At 33.6% G+C, this 10,000-nt stretch overlaps 1 non-coding gene across 1 annotated transcript in view; it reads right to left on the bottom strand.

Moving 5' to 3' along the window:
• Window positions 1-6,309: 6,309 nt before the first annotated feature.
• Window positions 6,310-10,000, bottom strand: part of LOC119558866 — a 3,971-nt gene continuing 280 nt past the window's right edge. Inside the window, exon 1 of the ribosomal RNA XR_005220488.1 lies at window positions 6,310-10,000. This exon is cut by the window's right edge and continues 280 nt beyond it. This is a non-coding gene — a ribosomal RNA (large subunit ribosomal RNA).

The raw sequence follows: 10,000 nt of genomic DNA, 5'->3' as shown, positions 1-10,000 counted from the left end.
TATCCACACATGTACAATTTTTGTTTAACCAATATAAAATATTGAATTAAATCATTTGTATTTTGATGATAAATTTAAAATTTATCTGTATATATTCATATAAGACTCTTTGGTAATATATAATATAAAACCGAGCGCATATATGATATGTACGTTAGAAAAAATAATATATATATATATTATTTTCTTTTAATATAGGGACACCTCTTTTAATTTATCCCCGCAGGGAATTATCACATAACTCAGTATGTGATAATGGCAGACCAATATACATATATATCAAGATTATCAATACAAAATATATATCATTATTAGCCTGCCTCAATTGTAATTATTTATTTGGATTAACGATAAAGTTCGGAAACAATTTGTTATTCTATGTATAATAGAAACCTTGGCCTTTGTTTCAACATTATTATCTTTGGGCTTAAAATATTAACCGTGGAGCCAAGTCTCATATTCATAAATGAATAAAGAAACAAATTTGACGGATTAATATCTTCTCTACCGACAGACAGTATTTTGTCACGTCAATAGTAGATGGCCGGCCCATTGACCATCCTATAGTAGTTTTTGGACCCAATATCTTTAATTCGGGTATTTTCAATTGTCTTTGCCAATCAACCGTTTGGTACTCTCTCATATAATAAGAGAATACACATATAATTCCATTATATGGATATATCTTCATTATTTTATTTGCTACATCACCCTATAATAGTTTTTGAACCCGTCAACTTCAATTCGGGTATTTTCAATTGTCTTTGCCAACCATTTATATGGTATTCTCTATTATAATAAGAGAATACTAGTGTATATCCATTATATGGATATATCATCTTCATATTATTTGCTACACCACCCTATAGTAGTTTTTGAACCCATCATCTGCAATTCGGGTATTTTCAATTGTCTTTGCCAACCAACTATACGGTATTCTCTCTTATAATAAGAGAATACAAGTATATTTTCATTATATGGATATAATGCCATTTATTTTTCAATATCCATATAATTCATTTAGTTTTGTATGTACAAAACAAGTTTTCTTTATAGTATTGACAAAATCATATGTTTACGCATAACATAAGTTTTGACCAATACGAGGAGGGGCCCGCCAACGACCACCTCCCTATAGTAGTTTTTTACCCCACGCACTACTGCGTGCCTGTTTACAGTACTAGTGCCAGCTATCACTAGGTTTATATATCATGTTTCAGTGATATATGGGTAAATTCTACCATTTATTCTTATGTATATGGCATTTCTATGCCATATTTATACAATCCATTCATATCTTAATGTATATTTATTATATTATACATTATTATGCCTTATAGGTATTATACCTATAAGCCATATCCATACGATTCATTCACTAGTGCCGCCCCTCACTAGGTTTATAATTGTTATATCATTGATATACAATTTATTTCTATATATATGGCATTTATATGCCATATCCATACAATGCATTCACATTTCAATGTATATTTACTTGTTATACATTATTATGCCTTATAGGTATTATACCTATAAGCCATATCCATACGATTCACTTATATAAATATATGTATATTTTTCTATACATAATTTTTTTTTACTTTTGTATGGTTTTCTATGCATATCCATAGTTTATATGGATATGCTTGGCGTTCTATATAGTATTGACAAATTCATATGCATAACATAAGTTTTGACCAATACGAGGAGGGGCCCGCCAACGACCACCTCCCTATAGTAGTTTTTTACCCCACGCACTATTGCGTGCCTGTTTACAGTACTAGTGCCAGCTATCACTAGGTTTATATATCGTGTTTCAGTGATATATGGGTAAATTCTACCATTTATTCTTATGTATATGGCATTTCTATGCCATATTTATACAATCCATTCATATCTTAATGTATATTTATTATATTATACATTATTATGCCTTATAGGTATTATACCTATAAGCCATATCCATACGATTCATTCACTAGTGCCGCCCCTCACTAGGTTTATAATTGTTATATCATTGATATACAATTTATTTCTATATATATGGCATTTATATGCCATATCCATACAATGCATTCACATTTCAATGTATATTTACTTGTTATACATTATTATGCCTTATAGGTATTATACCTATAAGCCATATCCATACGATTCACTTATATAAATATATGTATATTTTTCTATACATAATTTTTTTTTACTTTTGTATGGATTTCTATGCATATCCATAGTTTATATGGATATGCTTGGCGTTCTATATAGTATTGACAAATTCATATGCATAACATAAGTTTTGACCAATACGAGGAGGGGCCCGCCAACGACCACCTCCCTATAGTAGTTTTTTACCCCACGCACTATTGCGTGCCTGTTTACAGTACTAGTGCCAGCTATCACTAGGTTTATATATCGTGTTTCAGTGATATATGGGTAAATTCTACCATTTATTCTTATGTATATGGCATTTCTATGCCATATTTATACAATCCATTCATATCTTAATGTATATTTATTATATTATACATTATTATGCCTTATAGGTATTATACCTATAAGCCATATCCATACGATTCATTCACTAGTGCCGCCCCTCACTAGGTTTATAATTGTTATATCATTGATATACAATTTATTTCTATATATATGGCATTTATATGCCATATCCATACAATGCATTCACATTTCAATGTATATTTACTTGTTATACATTATTATGCCTTATAGGTATTATACCTATAAGCCATATCCATACGATTCACTTATATAAATATATGTATATTTTTCTATACATAATTTTTTTTTACTTTTGTATGGTTTTCTATGCATATCCATAGTTTATATGGATATGCTTGGCGTTCTATATAGTATTGACAAATTCATATGCATAACATAAGTTTTGACCAATACGAGGAGGGGCCCGCCAACGACCACCTCCCTATAGTAGTTTTTTACCCCACGCACTATTGCGTGCCTGTTTACAGTACTAGTGCCAGCTATCACTAGGTTTATATATCGTGTTTCAGTGATATATGGGTAAATTCTACCATTTATTCTTATGTATATGGCATTTCTATGCCATATTTATACAATCCATTCATATCTTAATGTATATTTATTATATTATACATTATTATGCCTTATAGGTATTATACCTATAAGCCATATCCATACGATTCATTCACTAGTGCCGCCCCTCACTAGGTTTATAATTGTTATATCATTGATATACAATTTATTTCTATATATATGGCATTTATATGCCATATCCATACAATGCATTCACATTTCAATGTATATTTACTTGTTATACATTATTATGCCTTATAGGTATTATACCTATAAGCCATATCCATACGATTCACTTATATAAATATATGTATATTTTTCTATACATAATTTTTTTTTACTTTTGTATGGTTTTCTATGCATATCCATAGTTTATATGGATATGCTTGGCGTTCTATATAGTATTGACAAATTCATATGCATAACATAAGTTTTGACCAATACGAGGAGGGGCCCGCCAACGACCACCTCCCTATAGTAGTTTTTTACCCCACGCACTATTGCGTGCCTGTTTACAGTACTAGTGCCAGCTATCACTAGGTTTATATATCGTGTTTCAGTGATATATGGGTAAATTCTACCATTTATTCTTATGTATATGGCATTTCTATGCCATATTTATACAATCCATTCATATCTTAATGTATATTTATTATATTATACATTATTATGCCTTATAGGTATTATACCTATAAGCCATATCCATACGATTCATTCACTAGTGCCGCCCCTCACTAGGTTTATAATTGTTATATCATTGATATACAATTTATTTCTATATATATGGCATTTATATGCCATATCCATACAATGCATTCACATTTCAATGTATATTTACTTGTTATACATTATTATGCCTTATAGGTATTATACCTATAAGCCATATCCATACGATTCACTTATATAAATATATGTATATTTTTCTATACATAATTTTTTTTTACTTTTGTATGGATTTCTATGCATATCCATAGTTTATATGGATATGCTTGGCGTTCTATATAGTATTGACAAATTCATATGCATAACATAAGTTTTGACCAATACGAGGAGGGGCCCGCCAACGACCACCTCCCTATAGTAGTTTTTTACCCCACGCACTATTGCGTGCCTGTTTACAGTACTAGTGCCAGCTATCACTAGGTTTATATATCGTGTTTCAGTGATATATGGGTAAATTCTACCATTTATTCTTATGTATATGGCATTTCTATGCCATATTTATACAATCCATTCATATCTTAATGTATATTTATTATATTATACATTATTATGCCTTATAGGTATTATACCTATAAGCCATATCCATACGATTCATTCACTAGTGCCGCCCCTCACTAGGTTTATAATTGTTATATCATTGATATACAATTTATTTCTATATATATGGCATTTATATGCCATATCCATACAATGCATTCACATTTCAATGTATATTTACTTGTTATACATTATTATGCCTTATAGGTATTATACCTATAAGCCATATCCATACGATTCACTTATATAAATATATGTATATTTTTCTATACATAATTTTTTTTTACTTTTGTATGGATTTCTATGCATATCCATAGTTTATATGGATATGCTTGGCGTTCTATATAGTATTGACAAATTCATATGCATAACATAAGTTTTGACCAATACGAGGAGGGGCCCGCCAACGACCACCTCCCTATAGTAGTTTTTTACCCCACGCACTATTGCGTGCATGTTTACAGTACTAGTGCCAGCTATCATTAGGTTTATATATCGTGTTTCAGTGATATATGGGTAAATTCTACCATTTATTCTTATGTATGTATATGGCATTTCTATGCCATATTTATATAATTCATTCATATCTTAATTTATATTTATTATATTATACATTATTATGCCTTATAGGTATTATACCTATAAGCCATATCCATACGATTCATATACTAGTGCAGCCCCTCACTAGGTTTATATATCTCATTTTAATTATATATTGGTAAATTCTATTATTTATTCTTGTGTATATGGCACTTATATGCCGCCATATCTATAAAAATGCATTTATATTTCAATGTATATTTTCTATATTATACATTATTATGCCTTAAAAAGTTATTATACCTACCATAAGGCGATATCCATACGATTCATTTATATAAAAGATATATGTATAATTTTCTATACATAATTTTTTTTTATGAATATATGGGTTTCCTAAGCATATCCATATAATACATTTAGTTTTATATGGATTAGATTGGTCTTCTTTATTGTATTGCCAAACTCATATTGATAAAATAAGTTTTGAACAATAAGAGGATCAGCCGCCAACCAACCAACCACTGCTACCATTGGAGGAACATATACTTACTTTTTATATGTCCTCTTACTTGAATGGTCCTCTCTTTACTTGAAAATTTCATTACCATAGGAATCTATTTATACATGGAATATGATTTCCACTACTTTTTCGCGTCACTAATAATTAATATGACGATACAGACTTGCTACCATAACATAAGTCTTGAACAATAATAGGAGCAGCCGCCAACCAACCACCAACCAACCAACCACTGCTACCATTGATAGTAATTTTATATGTCCTCTTTAGTTGAATTTCAATACCATAGGAATATTTATACATGGAATATGTTTTGCCACTACTTTTTCGCGTCACTAATAATATGACGATACAGTCTTGCTACCATAACATAAGTTTTGAACAATAAGAGGAGCAGACACACCAACCAACCAACCGCGCTGCTACCATTATATATACTTATATTTATATAAGTCCTCTTTACTTGAATGGCCTCTTTACTTGAATTTCAATACCATAGGAATATTTATTTATACATGGAATATGTTTTGCCACTACTTTTTCGCGTCACTAATAATATGACGATATAGACTTGCTACCATAACATAAGTTTTGAACAATAAGAGGAGCAGACACCAACCAACCAACCGCTGCTACCATTGAATGAACCATATATACAAACTTTTATATATGTCCTCTTTACTTGAATTTTAATACCATAGGAATATTTATACATGGAATATGTTTGCCACTTTATCATCGCGTCACTAATAAGATGACGATACATTTTGTTTGTTCAATATTTACTTATATATTGATGTTTCCAATTTAGGTCTTTTATATTTCTTCTTCCCTACCTTACACACCACAAACAAAGTGGCGTGCGATGCTGCAAGCAAGCATAATGATTATGCCCGCTTGCAACATCTTTATTATCGAATCATCAAGCAAAGGATAAGCTTCAGTGGATCGCAGTATGGCAGCTGCTCAACCACTTACAACACCTTGCCTGTTACAAAAGTCGTTTACAATTGATTCTAGGCTTTGTCATTGTATTAAATAATGCTTTTATATGTAACTAGCGCGGCATCAGGTGATCAAAGATCCTCCCAATTTACTATGTTACAAATTACATTGGCATCACATCCATTGTCGTTTATAAAGTAAATTATAAACTTTAAATGGTTTAGAAGCCATACAATGCAAATTGCCCCTTATTTATCATTGCAGTCCAGCACGGATACGACCTTAGAGGCGTTCAGGCATAATCCAACGGACGTAGCGTCATACCACTGTTCGCTCGAACAAGTATTGTGCCATTGGTCCGTACCTGCGGTTCCTCTCGTACTACGCAGGAATGCTGTCGCAACAACGTTTTGTCATTAGTAGGGTAAAACTAACCTGTCTCACGACGGTCTAAACCCAGCTCACGTTCCCTTGCATGGGTGAACAATCCAACGCTTGGTGAATTTTGCTTCACAATGATAGGAAGAGCCGACATCGAAGGATCAAAAAGCGACGTCGCTATGAACGCTTGGCCGCCACAAGCCAGTTATCCCTATGGTAACTTTTCTGACACCTCTTGTTAAAAACTCTTTAAACCAAAAGGATCGATAGGCCGAGCTTTTGCTGTCCCTGTGTGTACTGAACACCGAGATCAAGTCAGCATTTGCCCTTTTGCTCTATGTGTGGTTTCTGTCCGCACTGAGCTGGCCTTGGGACACCTCCGTTATTATTTGAGAGATGTACCGCCCCAGTCAAACTCCCTACCTGGCAATGTCCTTGAATTGGATCATACCTGAGTAATTGGAGTTATACCAAATTTTCAAATCAAAAATACATAAATGCACCGTTTTATTAAAGAATTTGTTTGCGATTATATAACAAACTCGTGATACTTTGATCAAGAAGCTTGCATCAAAACCCAATACCATAAGATATAATAAATATATCCGTATAATGGCTAGGAAATGATACACGTTCCATTTAATCAAGTAAGTAAGGAAACAATAAGAGTAGTGGTATTTCATTGGCGATACCAAACCGAAGTCTAATATCTCCCACTTATTCTACACCTCTTATGTCTCCTTACACTGCCAGATTAGAGTCAAGCTCAAAAGGGTCTTCTTTCCCCGCTAATTATTCCAAGCCCGTTCCCTTGGCTGTGGTTTCGCTAGATAGTAGATAGGGACAGTAGGAATCTCGTTAATCCATTCATGCGCGTCACTAATTAGATGACGAGGCATTTGGCTACCTTAAGAGAGTCATAGTTACTCCCGCCGTTGACCCGCGCTTACTTGAATTTCTTCACTTTGACATTCAGAGCACTGGGCAGAAATCACATTGTGTCAACACCCGCTAGGGCCATCACAATGCTTTGTTTTAATTAGACAGTCGGATTCCCCAAGTCCGTGCCAGTTCTGAATTGATTGTTAATTGATAATCGTTATAATTAATAAGAACTAATTGGTTTAACCCAATTAGTATTCTTAAAAATTTTAGCAAGAAAGTTCCACAATTGGCTACGTAACTAAACTATCCGGGGAACAAGTGACCAACATAAATGCCAGACACTCTATTTACCCAGAACGAGCACATAAACCATGTTATTGTTTCCCAATCAAGCCCGACTATCTCAATCTTCAGAGCCAATCCTTATCCCGAAGTTACGGATCTAATTTGCCGACTTCCCTTACCTACATTATTCTATCGACTAGAGACTCTTCACCTTGGAGACCAGCTGCGGATATTGGTACGGCCTGTTGAGAAGTTTGCGTGTCCCCACCATAAATTTTCAAGGTCCGAGGAGAAAATATCGACACAACAGTATATGTCATGCTCTTCTAGCCCATCTACCATATCTCTCTGCGAAAGACTTCCATGGTAGTACGGCTATAAAACAGAAAAGAAAACTCTTCCGATATCTCTCGACGGCTTCTTTATGGTCGTTCCTGTTGCCAGGATGAGCACGAGGCCCATATTTAATAACAAACGGATACTCAACAGGTTACGGAATTGGAACCGTATTCCCTTTCGTTCAAAATTATTCAAGTATATTAATTAGCTTGATTTATATAATATAATTATATTTGTATGGCATTTGTGTTTTACTTGAAAATTTTCGGCTTTCGCCTTGAACTTAGGACCGACTAACTCGTGATCAACCACTGTTCACACGAAACCCTTCTCCACTTCAGTCCTCCAAGGTCTCATTCGATTATTTGCTACTACCACCAAGATCTGTACCAATGGCAGCTCCATGCAGGCTTACGCCAAACACTTCTACGCATACCATTGTACCTTCCTACTCACTAAAGTTTCAAAATTTATATCACAAGTAATATAAATCATCTACTTTAGCGGTAATGTATAGGTATACAACTTAAGCGCCATCCATTTTAAGGGCTAGTTGCTTCGGCAGGTGAGTTGTTACACACTCCTTAGCGGATTTCGACTTCCATGATCACCGTCCTGCTGTTTTAAGCAACCAACGCCTTTCATGGTATCTGCATGAGTTGTTAATTTGGGCACCGTAACATTACGTTTGGTTCATCCCACAGCGCCAGTTCTGCTTACCAAAAGTGGCCCACTGGGCACATTATATCATAACCTTGAACTTCATATCAAGAAAGTTAAGGTTCTTACCCATTTAAAGTTTGAGAATAGGTTAAGATCGTTTCGACCCTAAGGCCTCTAATCATTCGCTTTACCAGATAAGATTATTTTATATAACATTAAAATGCACCAGCTATCCTGAGGGAAACTTCGGAAGGAACCAGCTACTAGATGGTTCGATTGGTCTTTCGCCCCTATACTCAATTCTGACAATCGATTTGCACGTCAGAACTGTTTCGGTCTTCCATCAGGGTTTCCCCTGACTTCAACCTGATCAAGTATAGTTCACCATCTTTCGGGTCACAGCATATATGCTCAAGGTACGTTCCAGTTAGAGGCATAAATAATATAAATATCATTATACATAACTATATAGAACGCCCCGGGATTGTGTTAATTAGCTATAAATAGTTAAAAAACTAATCCCATTATTAGTCAAGTTAATTACGCTATTAGGTTTATATCCCAATAACTTGCACATATGTTAGACTCCTTGGTCCGTGTTTCAAGACGGGTCCCGAAGGTATCCTGAATCTTTCGCATTGTTAATCATACAAGTGCATATAATAAACACAAAAATCAATGATAATTATGCCATTATATAATTCCGAAAAATTAACGCACTGTATTCATATAAATCTATCAGCACTTTATCAAATTAATAACATTTATTCTGTGTTAAAATGCAAGCAAATTAATTTGAATAAACTATAAGTTATATTTTATGATAAATTTTGTATGCTAATAGATTACAATGTCCTTATATGGAAAAAATGCACACTATTATCATAATATTGTTTAAATATTACAATTTTAATGATGAATTTTCCATAACGGATATTCAGGTTCATCGGGCTTAACCTCTAAGCAGTTTCACGTACTGTTTAACTCTCTATTCAGAGTTCTTTTCAACTTTCCCTCACGGTACTTGTTTACTATCGGTCTCATGGTTATATTTAGTTTTAGATGGAGTTTACCACCCACTTAGTGCTGCACTATCAAGCAACACGA

The sequence above is a fragment of the Drosophila subpulchrella genome, unplaced genomic scaffold, assembly GCF_014743375.2.
Source record: "Drosophila subpulchrella strain 33 F10 #4 breed RU33 unplaced genomic scaffold, RU_Dsub_v1.1 Primary Assembly Seq146, whole genome shotgun sequence".
Classification (NCBI taxonomy): Eukaryota; Metazoa; Arthropoda; class Insecta; order Diptera; family Drosophilidae; genus Drosophila; species Drosophila subpulchrella.
Note: the sequence above shows the minus strand (reverse complement) of the source record. Positions and strands in the feature narration are given on the sequence as shown.